Source organism: Rhinopithecus bieti, unplaced genomic scaffold (genome assembly GCF_001698545.2).
Source record: "Rhinopithecus bieti isolate Rb0 unplaced genomic scaffold, ASM169854v2 scaffold_110, whole genome shotgun sequence".
In the NCBI taxonomy this organism is placed as follows: Eukaryota; Metazoa; Chordata; class Mammalia; order Primates; family Cercopithecidae; genus Rhinopithecus; species Rhinopithecus bieti.
The window spans coordinates 1,095,228-1,107,247 of record NW_016803311.1 but is presented as its reverse complement, the minus strand read 5'-3'; positions in this window follow the sequence as shown (position 1 = coordinate 1,107,247).

Below are 12,020 nucleotides of genomic sequence, written 5' to 3'. Positions count from 1 at the left end.
TAGAAGAAATGGATAAATTCCTGGACACATACACCCTCCCAAGACTGAACCAAGAAGAAACTGAATCCATGAATAGACCAATAAGTTCTGAAATTGAGGCAATAATAATAGCCTACCAACCAAAAAAAGCCCAGGACCATACAAATTTACAGCTGAATTCTATCAGAGATACAAAGAAGAGCTGGTACCATTTCTACTGAAGCAATTCCAAAAAACTGAAAAGGAGGGACTCCTCCCTGACTCATTTTATGGGGCCAGCATCATTCTGATACCAAAACCTGGCAGAAATACAACAAAAAAAGAAAACTTCAGGCCAATATCCTTGATGAACATTGATGCTAAAATCCTTAATAAAATACTGGCAGACTGAATCCAGCAGCACATCAAAAAACATTTACCACAATAAAGTTGGCTTCATCCCCAGGATGCAAGATTTCTTCAACATACGCAAATCAATAAATGTAATTCATCACATAAACAGATATAAAGACAAAAACCACATGATTATCTCAATAGACACAGAAAAGGCCTTTGATAATATTCAACATCCTTTCATGTTAAAAACTCTCCATAAACTAGGTATTAAAGGAACATACCTCAAAATAATAAGAACCATATATGACAAACCCACAGCCAATATCATACTGAATGGGAAAAAGCTGGAAGCATTCCTCTTGAAAACCAGCAAAAGACAAGGATGCCCTCTCTCACCACTCCTATTCAGCATAGTATTGAAACTTCTGGCCAGGGAGATCAGGCAAGAGAAAGAAATAAAGAGTATTCAAATAGGAAGAGAGGAAGTCAAATTATCTCTATTTGCAGATGACATGATTCTATATCTAGAAAACCCCATCATCTCAGCCAAAAGGTTCTTAAGCTGATAAACAAATTCAGCAAAGTCTCAGGATACAAAATCAATGTGCAAAAATCTCTAGCATGCCTATACACCAACAACAGCCAAGCAGACAGCCAAATTATGAATGCACTCCTGTTCACAATTACTACAGAAAGAATAAATACCTAGGACTACAGCTAATGAGGGAAGTGAAGGACTTCTTTAAGGAGAACTGCAAACCACTGCTCAAGGAACTCAGAGAGGACACAAACAAATGGAAAAACATTCCATGTTCATCAATAGGAAGAATCAATATTGTGAAAATGGTCATACTGCCCCAAGTAATTTATAGATTCAGTGCAATTCTCATTAAACTATCATTGACATTCTTTATAGAATTAGAAGAAATTATTTAAAAATCCACATGGAACCCAAAAAGAGCCTGAATAGCCAAGACAATCCTAAGCAAAAAGAACTAAGCTAGAGGCATCATGCTAGTGGACTTCAAACTATACTACAAGGCTACAGTAACCAAAACAGCATGATACTGGTACAAAAGTAGATATATAGACCAATGGAACAGAATAGAGAACTCAGAGATAAGGTTGCACATCTACGACCATCTGATCTTCAACAAACCTGAAAAAAACGAGCAATGTGGAAAGGATTTCCTGTTAATAAATGGTGCTGGGACTGAAACTAGATCCCTTCCTTATGCCTTGTACAAACATTAACTCAAGCTGAATTAAAGACTTAAATATAAAACCCAAAACTATAAAAAACAGAAAAAAATCTAAGCAATGCCATTCCAGACACAAGCACAGGCAAAGATTTCATGACAAAAAATGCCAACAGCAGTAGCAACAAAAGCAAAATTTGGCAAATGGGATCTAATTAAACTAAAGAGCTTCTACACAGCAAAAGAAACCACCAACAGAGTGAACAGACAATCTACGGAATGAAAGAAAATTTTTGAAATCTATCTATCTGACAAAGTCTACTATCCAGAGGCTACATGGAACTAAAGCAAACTGATGAGAAAAAGACAACCCCATTAAAAAGTGGTCAAAGGACATGTCATCTCAAAAGAAGACATCGTGTGGCCAAGAAACATATGAAAAGAAGCTCAACATCACTGATTATTAGAGAAATGCAAATTAAAACCACAATGACATACCATCTCATGCCAGTCAGAATGGTGATTACTAAAAAGTCTAAAAACAACTAGTGGTGAGGTTGTGAAGAAAAAGGAACACTTTTACACCGTTGGTGGGAATATAAATTAGTTCAACCATTGTGGAAGAAAGTATGGCAATTCCTCAAAGAACTAGAGACAGAAACACCATTTGACACAGCAACCTCATTACTGGGTATATACCCAAAGGAGTATAAATCATTCTATTATAAAGATACATGCATGTGTATATTCATTGCAGCACTATTTACAATAGCAAAGACATGGAATCAACCCAAATGCCCATCAATGATAGACTGGATAAAGACAATGTGGTACATATACACCATAGAATATTATGTAGCCATAAAAAGTAATGAGATCATGTCTTTGCAGGGTCATGGATGGAGCTGAAAGCTGTCATCCTCAGCAACCTAATGCAGGAACAGAAAACCAAATACCACATGTTGTCACTTATAAGTGGGAGCTGAATTATGAGAACACATGAACACAGTGGGGAAACAACACACACTGGGACCTGCCGGGGTCAGGGGAGAGCATCAGGAAGAATAGCTAATGGATGCTAGGTTTAATACCTAGGTGATGAGATGATCTGTGCAACAAACCATCATAGCACACATTTACCTATGTAACAAACCTGCACATCACACACATGTACCCTGAAATGTAAAATAAAAGTTGGGGGGAAAAAAGTTCAGGAGAGTTATGAAAAACAAAACCCCTTCAGGTCAGGCATAGGTAGCTCATGCCTATAATCTTAGCACTTTGGGAGGCCAAGCCGGGCAGATCACTTGAGGTCAGGAGTTGGAGACCAGCCTGGCCAACATGGCAAAACCCTGTTCTACTAAAAATACAAAAACTAGCCAGGCATGGTGGTGCATACCTATAGTCCCAGCTACTCAGGAGGCTGAGGCACAAGAATTGCTTGAATCAAGGAGGCGGAGGTTGCAGTGAGCCAAGATCTTGCACCTATACTCCAGCATGGGTAACTGAGTGAGACTCAGTATCAAAAACATAAAACAAACAAACAAAAAAAACCCTTCAATATGTCTTAATTACAGTGGTCATAGGGAACACTCATATGAACATTCTGAAATCAGGGAAAAATAAAGCCTTATTTTGTGAAAGCAAAAAGAGCCAGCAAGCTAAACAGTAACCTTTAGGGCATGCAAAAATAACTGCAACTATGGAGAAAATTGGTAACCATGCACACTCAGGAAAGGGGCAGGCTCAGAAGACCTTAAGTTTATACCACAGGCTGATCCTTGGCACTGAGAGATATCATCTACAACAAAAAAAAATAAAACCAATAACAAAAAACAGCAAACTTTGGGGAAGAAGGAAAATCTGAATTCCAGAAGTATCACATTTTTAGGTCCTAATGTTCAGTTTTCAACAAAGAACATCCCAAGACATATGAAGAAACAGAGAAGTATGACCCAAAGAAAAAAAATAAATCAACAGAAATTGTCCCTGAAAGACATCTGATGGCAAATATGCTAGACAAATAATTTTAAACAATTGTCTTAAAGATGCTCAAAAAACTAAACAAAGACATGGAGAAAGTCAAGAAAATGATGTAGGAACAAAATGAAAATATCAATAAAGAGACCGTATTAGTCTATTCTGACACTGATATGAAGATACTAACTGAGACTGCGTAATTTTTAAAGAAAAGAGGTTTAATTGACTCACAGTTCCACATAGCTGGGGAGGCCTCAGGAAACTTACAATCACGGTGGAAGGTGAAGCGGAAGCAAGGACCTTCTTCCCATAGCAGCAGGAGACAGAAGAGAGACATAAGAACAAAGGGAGAAGGGCGCCTTATAAAACCATCAGATCTCGTGAGAACTCACTCACTATCATGAGAATAGCATGGGGGAAACCACCTCCTGATTCAATCATCTCCCACCCTTGACATATGGGGATTACATGTCTCTCCTTTGACATATGGGGATTACAATTTAAGATGAGATTTGGGTCCAAACCATATTAGAGATAGACAACCTAAAAATATATGTAAAACACAAGAACAAAACTGAAATGAAAAATCTATTAGAAGGATTCAAAGGCAGATTCAAGCAGGCAGAAAAATCAGCAAACTTGAAGATAGGATAACAGAAATTACCAAGTCTGAAACAGAAAGAAAAAACATTAAAGAAAAGTGAATAGAGCCTATAGGACCTGTGAAACACCATCAAGTGAACCAACATACACACTGTGGAAGACCCAGAAGCAGAAAAGAGAGAACATGTGAAGAAATAATGGCTTCAGACTTTCCACATTTGGTGAAAGGCATGAATATAAACATTCAGGAATGTCAATGAACATCAAGAAAGATGAATTTTAAAAGATTCACACTGAGACACATTACAATCAAACTGTGAAAATCCAAAAACAAAGAGACAATATTGAAAGCAGAAAAAGAGAAGAGAGAAATATATAAAGGATTCTTAATACGATTATCAGCAGGTTTCTCATCAGAAACTTTGGAAACCAGGAGGCAGTGGGCTAAAAGGAAATAATCTGTTACCAAGAATTCTAATGTCTAGCAAAACTGTCTTTTAAAAGTGAGGGAGAAATTAAGACATTCCCAGATAAACAACAGCTGAGAGAGTTTATTATCATTAGACCTGCCCTGTGAGAAATGCTCATTTTCATTTCACTCTTAAAGAAGTCCTGCAGGGTGAAATGAAAAAACACTAGACAGTAACTTGAAGCCATATGAAGAACTACAGATCTGAATATAGGTAAGTACATGGCCAATTATAAAAGCAAATATTATTACAACAAATGTTCATAATGTGACTTTGTTTTCTAGAGTATTAGAAACTAATACTTTTTTTAAAACACACAATTATTAGTCTAAAAGCTAATATTATTAAACCTTGGTTTATAACTCTACATTCTGTTTTCACTTGACTAATGAATTTAAAATCATTATTTGACATAATATAATTCTGTTTCAAGGCACACAATGTACTAAGATGTAATTTTGTGACATCAACAGCTGAAAGAGGCGGGTCTAGCTCTATGAAAACCAGAGGTTTTGCATGTTACTGAAATTATACTAGTAAAATTCAAATTACAGTGTTATAACTTTAGGTCATTAAATGTAATCGCCATGGTGGCCACAAAGAATATAGCTATGGGATATACACAAAAGGAAATGAGAAAGGAATTTGAACAGTTCACTATTAAAAAAAAAATCAAACACAAAAGAAGACAGTAATGCACAAAGTAAGGGATGAAAAGAGCTATAAAGCCATAGAAAACAGATAACAAAATACAGAAACAGATGCTCCCTTATTGGTAACTGGCTATTTTAAATGTAAACTCTTTTGTAAACTTTGACAGAGAATTAAACTCTCTATCAAAATGCAGAAATGGATAGAATGAATAACAGCATATGATCCAACTATATGCTGTCTGTAAGAGAATCACTTCAGATTCAAAGACACAAATAGATTTAAAGTAAAAAAATACATAGAGATATTCCATGCAAATAGTAGCCAAAAGATGGCAGGGGTGGTTATCCTAATATGAGAATAAGTGGACTTTAAATAAAAAAAGAGTTATAAGAGACATTATATAAGTTTCAATATAGCAAGAACATATAAAAATTATAAACATATATGTACCTAACAACAAACCATAAAAAATATGAAACAAAAACTGACAGAATTGAAGAAAAACATAGTTTTACTATAATAGTTGGAGACTTTAATACCCCCTCTGAATAATGGGTAGAACAACTGCACAGAAGTAAAGAAACAGAAGACTTAAAGGACACATAAAACTAACTAGATCTAACAGACATATACTGAACACTCTTCCCAACAGCAATAGCATACATATTTATCTTGAGATATTTGTGATATTTTCCAGTATAGACCATATTTAGGCCATAAATTAAGTATCAGTACATTTTAAAAGATAGATTTCATACAGGGTACCCTCTCTGACCATAATGGGATGAAGTTAGAAATCTGTAAGATAAGTAAAGCCAGAAAAATTCAAAAATTTGTGGATATTATACAGTGTACTCTTAAACAATGGATCAAAGAAAAAAATCACAAAGGAAACTGAAAAATATTGACAAATTTAAATGAAAACACAACATATCAAAACTTACGGGACATAGCAAAAGCAGTGCTAAGGAGAAAACGCATAGCTATAAATATATTAAAAACATGGAAAGATCTCAAATCAACAATCGAACTTTAAAACTTAAGGAACTAGAGACAAACAAACTAAACCCAAAGCTTGTAGAAGGAAGGAAATAATAATTAGAGATAAATAAAATAGAAAATAGAAAAATGATTGAGAAAGTAAATGAAACCAAAAGTTGGATTTTTGAAAAGATCAACAAAATTGATAAACCTTTAGTTAGATGGACTAAAAAAAGAAGACTCAAATTATTAAAATGAGAATTGAAAGTAGAGCGATTACAAAGTATATGGAAATTAAAAAGATTATAAGGGAGCATTATGAATTACTGTATACCAACAAATTGGATAAGTTAGATAAAATGGACAAATTCATAGAAACACAAAACCTATGAAGACTAAATTATAAAGATATAAAACACCTGAATAGACCTATAACTAGTAAAGCAATTGAATCAATAATTTAAAATCTCCCAGTGAAGAAAAGTCCTGTACCTGATGGCTTCACTGGTGAATTCTACCAAACATTTAAAAAAGCTAACACTAATCCTTCTCAAATTTTTCAAAAAATTGAAGAAGAAGGAGGATTTCCTAACTTATTCTATGAGGCCGGCATGACTCTGACACCAAAGCCAGATAAAACATTATAAGGGGAAAAACTTCAGATGAATATACCCTATAAGCATTGACACAAAAATCCTCAATAAAATTCAGCAGCCTATTAAAAGGATTATATCAATGATCAAGTGGTATTTATTTCTGGAATGCAAGGATGGTTTGATATATGAAAATCAGTTAATGTAATATATCACATTAACACAATGAAGGGAGTAAAACACATGATAATCTCAATTGGTACAGGAAAAAGCATCTGACAAAATTCAACACTTTTTCATGGTTAAAACACTCAACAAACTAGGAGTAGAAGAAAACTACCTCAACATAATAAAAATGCTATATGGTTTTTATATAAACATCATCCTCAATGGTAAAAGACTGAAATATTTCCTTCTAAGATCAGGAACAAGGAGAAGATGCTCCCTTTCACCATTTCTGTTTAACACAGTATTGGAAGTTCCAGCCAGAGAAATTAGGCAATAAAAAGGAATACAAGACATCCAAATTATAAAGAAGTAAAATTATTTGTTTGCAGATGATATGCTCTTATATAGTATACAGAAAATTCTAAAGATTCCACCATGAAATAATTATAACTAATACATGAATTCAGCAAAGTAGCAAGATACAAAGTTGACACATAAAAATCAGTTGCATTTCTATGCACTGACAATGAACAATCTGAAAAGAGAATTATGAAAACAATTTCATTTACAATCTCACCAAGAAGAATAAAATACTTAGGAATTAACCAAGAAACTGAAAGAATTGTAACAATGAAAACTGTAACACATTGCTGAAAGAAATTAGAGAAGACATAAATAAATGAAAACACATCCCAAGTTCATGAATTGAAAGACTCATTATAAAAAATGTCAATACTAACACAAGGAGATCTACAGATCCAATGCAATTCCTACCTATCCAAATTTCAATGACTTTTTATTATTGCATGAATAGAAAAACTCATGCTAAAATTTATATAAAATCTCAGGAAACTCAAAGAGCCAAAGCAGTCTTGAAAAAAGAGAACAAAGCTGGAAGACTCACACTTCCTGACTTTAAGACTTACCATAAAGCTATACTAATCAAAACACTGTGATATTGGCATAAAAATAAACTAATGGAATAGACAAGAAAGCCCAGAAATTAACTCTTGCATTACGGTCAAATGATTTTTGACAAGTATGTCAAAACCATTCAATGGGGGAAAAAATAGTCTTTTCAACAAATGGCACTGAGAAAGCTGGATATCCAGGTGGAAAGGAATGAAGTTGGACCCTAAGCTAACACCATTTTCAAATTAACTGAAAATGGATCAAAAAAAAACTATATGTAAGACTAAAATACAATTTTTAGAAGAAAATGTAAGACAAAATCTTAACAACATTGGATTTGGCAATGATTTCTTGGATATGAAGACAAAGGCATAGGCAACAAAAGAAAAAAATAGACAAATTGAGCTTCACGAAAATTTAAAAATTGTTGCATCAACACTATCAAAATGGGGGAGGTTAGGCATGTGTAGGAGCAGGGGACAGATGGGAAATCTCTGTATGCTCCTGATTTTGCTGTGAACCTAAAACTTTTCTTTTAAATAAATATTTTTTAAAACCACCAAAGTAACAACAACAACAACAACAAAGACATGATGAACAGAGTAAAAAGGCAACCCACAGAATGGGAGAAAATATCTGCAAATCATTTATCTGGCAAGAGACTAATATCCAGAATATACAGAGAACTTCTAAAACTCAACAACAGCAAACAAACTAAATTCACAAATAGTCAAAGGACTTGAATAGACATTTCTTTAGAGAAGATATATAAATGACCAATAAGTACATAAAAAGATGCTCACTGTCATTAATCACTAGGGAAATACAAATTAAAGCTAAAATGAGATATCACTTCACACCAATTAGGATGGCTACTATCAAAAAACAGAAAATAACACGATGATGATGAGGTCAGAGAAGTTGAAACCACGGTGCACTGTTAGTAGGTATATAAAATGGTACAGCTGCTGTGGATAGTAATAGGGCAGTTTCTCAAAAAAATAAAAACAGAATTACCATATGATCTGTCAATTACACTTCTAGGTATATACCCAAAATAACTGAATGCAGGGTCTTAAAGAGATATTTGTATACTCATGTTCATGGCAGCATTGTTCACAATAGCTAAAATGTGGAAGCCACCCAAGTGTTCATTAACGAATGAATAAGAAAAATGTGGTATATGTATACAATGGAATATTATTCAGTCTTAAAAGGAAGGAGATTCTGCAATATGCTTTAACATGGATGGACCTTGAAGATATTAATGCTAAGTAAAATAAGCCAGTTGCAAAAACACAAATACTGTACAATTATATAGTATATAAGGTACTTAGAAGAGTCAAAATCATTCCATTGTTAATGGGAACAAAGTTTCAGTTTTACAAAAAAAAAAAAAAGTGATAGTTGCACAACATTATGAATGTATTTAATGCCACTAAAATGTACACTTAAAAACTGGTAAGATTGTAAATTTTATGCTATATGTATTTTAAGATAATTTATAATTTTTTAAAAAGGAGCAATTAGCAACTCCATCTTTCTTCCACCAAGTCTACCATCCTTTTGGTATTGGTGCTCATGCCTCCATATTGTCTCCTGCTTTTATCCAGAGCCAACTCTTCCCTCGTGCTCTGAACCCATCTGCTCTCACCTTCACGTACTTCAGTCCTGCAACTCATCCCCCTCTCTTCTGCATTAATTGCCCCTCTCCTCTCTACTACACAAACAAGCTGTAGTATTATTTAATTTTGAAATAAAACTTTCTCTTGCCCACCAAAGTCTCATTTTTTTCTCACTTTTATAGCAAAATTTCTTCAGCTTCCTAATGTCACTTTATCTATTTCCTGTCCTTTCCTGTCCTGTATTCTTTCTTCAAACCCACCCGTTAGGCTTCCAGTCCTACTACTGCGTTGAGACTACATTGGCCTGATGATTTTCATGTTGCTAGATCCAATAGTCTGTTATCATATTACTCCCCCTCTCAGCATCCCACACCGTTGATCACTTTCTTCATCCCAAAATACTTTCTTTTCTTGGCTTTCATGATACCTTATTCCCCTGATCCTTCTCTTTCCTCACTGGTCACTTCTTCACAGACAACTATGTCAACACTCCCTCTTCTGCAATTCAAAATATTGCTAAGCCAAAGACCTTGGTCCCAAGTGCCCATCTCAATTCCTTCCAGGTGATTCCATCCAGTCTCGTGGCATTAACTACATTCCATATCCACTTTATTCTAACTTTTTTTTGCTATCATGAACTTTTCCCTAGCCTAGATGCTTACATTTAAATACTTACATTCATTGACTTCACCCTTTAACTGGGAAGTTTAATAATTATCTAAAACATAACATGATAGGAAGATAACTACAGATAACCTATCCCCGTTACCCTGCTGCTTTTGAAACTTTCCCTCTTCAATAAGTAGCTTCTAGTGTCTCACACCAAAAATCTATAAAGTAGCCTTGATTTCTCCCTATCATTCACCACAATGTATAAAACATCATCAAATCTTCTCAGTTCCATCATCAAAATATATTCAAACCAACTCACTCGCTTGCGTCTCTGCTGCTTCTACCCTAACAGAAGTCAATATTTTTACCCTTTTTGCCCTGCTTACAGTTTATTCACCACAGAGTGGCCAAAATTATTTTTAAATGCGCAAATCAGGTCATGTTACACCCCTTTGAAAACTCCTCCCACTGTTTTTTATGCTATCTGGAATAGTGTATACTCTAAGTCCTTAGCCTGACTTCACATTCCCTAAGTAATCTGACCTCTGCCTCCCCCTCTAACCTCACCTGAGACCCCTGTTCCCCCCTGGTATCCTCTGCCTGCACTAGCTTTCCTTTGGTTTCTCAGACTTTTCAAGCTCATGGCCACCTTTGCCCTTGCTGCTCCTCTGCCTGGGATGCTGTTGCAGCAAGCATGACAAGTCTGGTTCATTCTTCTTCAGATCTCAGCTTAAATGCCACATTCGTGGTAAGCCAGTTTGTGGCTGCATCTAAATTAGGCATTAGGTGCTCTATCATTTCACTTTATTATAATCCTCTTGATGGCACTTTAACGTATTTTGTGTGATTATGCTCCCCTCCCCCACCCACTAGAAAGTGAGCTCTGTCCAAGCTTTTCTGACCATTCGCCACTCACTATACCACGTGTGCCTACAACTGGCACATTCTACAGATTAAGTACATTTCTTGTTGAATGAGAAATGAGCTAAGATAGCTTTTGGGCTTCATAATTTAGCTATGAGGGTCCAGTGATGTGGTTAAAGGGGTATTTCCCACCCCCTCAGAAGGCCAGCCTCACCTCTTAATAGAACCCCAGTCGTTCATTCCACTGCATGTCCTCCCTTCTCTCCCAGCACTTCTCACCTACACTGCTTCAATTGCCTTCTGATGACACTCCCTGTCCTCTTTCTTTCCCTGATCCAATCCATTCTACACACCACCACCAGAACTCTTAAAATTCTTCTGTCACCGTACTGCTTTCCTGCCCTAAATCTTCACAGGTTTTCCACAGCTTACAGAATAAAGTTCAAAATCTTCAGCCCGAATCAAAGAATCTTTTACAACGACTGTGAAAGCTGCCTGTGGATCTAAAAGAAATACCAAATATGTGTGGTCCAGCAGGTAGGACACTCTGAGCTGAGTTATTTCTCCCTTCCCTTCGTAACTCAAGTGATTTCTTAAAGATCATAGCTGAAATTCAACGTCAAATGACCCCAGAGTAGTAGCCACTGCCCCGCCCCCAACCCACAATACCTGAGCAAGGCTCCACAGTCAGCATGACTACAGGTATCTGAGCTGGAGCCAAGCACACATGCACAGCAAAATGCTTTTGAGAAAAGCAACGGCAGCAAAAGCCAAAATTGACAAATGGGATCTAATTAAAGAGCTTCTGCACAGCAAAAGAAACTACCATCAGAGTGAACAGGCAACCTACAGAATGGGAGAAAATTTTTGCAATCTACTCATCTGACAAAGGGCTAATATCCAGAATCTACAAAGAACTCAAACAAATATACAAGAAAAAAACAACCCCATCAAAAAGTGGGCAAAGGATATGAACAGACATTTCTCAAAAGAAGACATTCATACAGCCAACAGACACATGAAAAAATGCTCATCATCACTCAA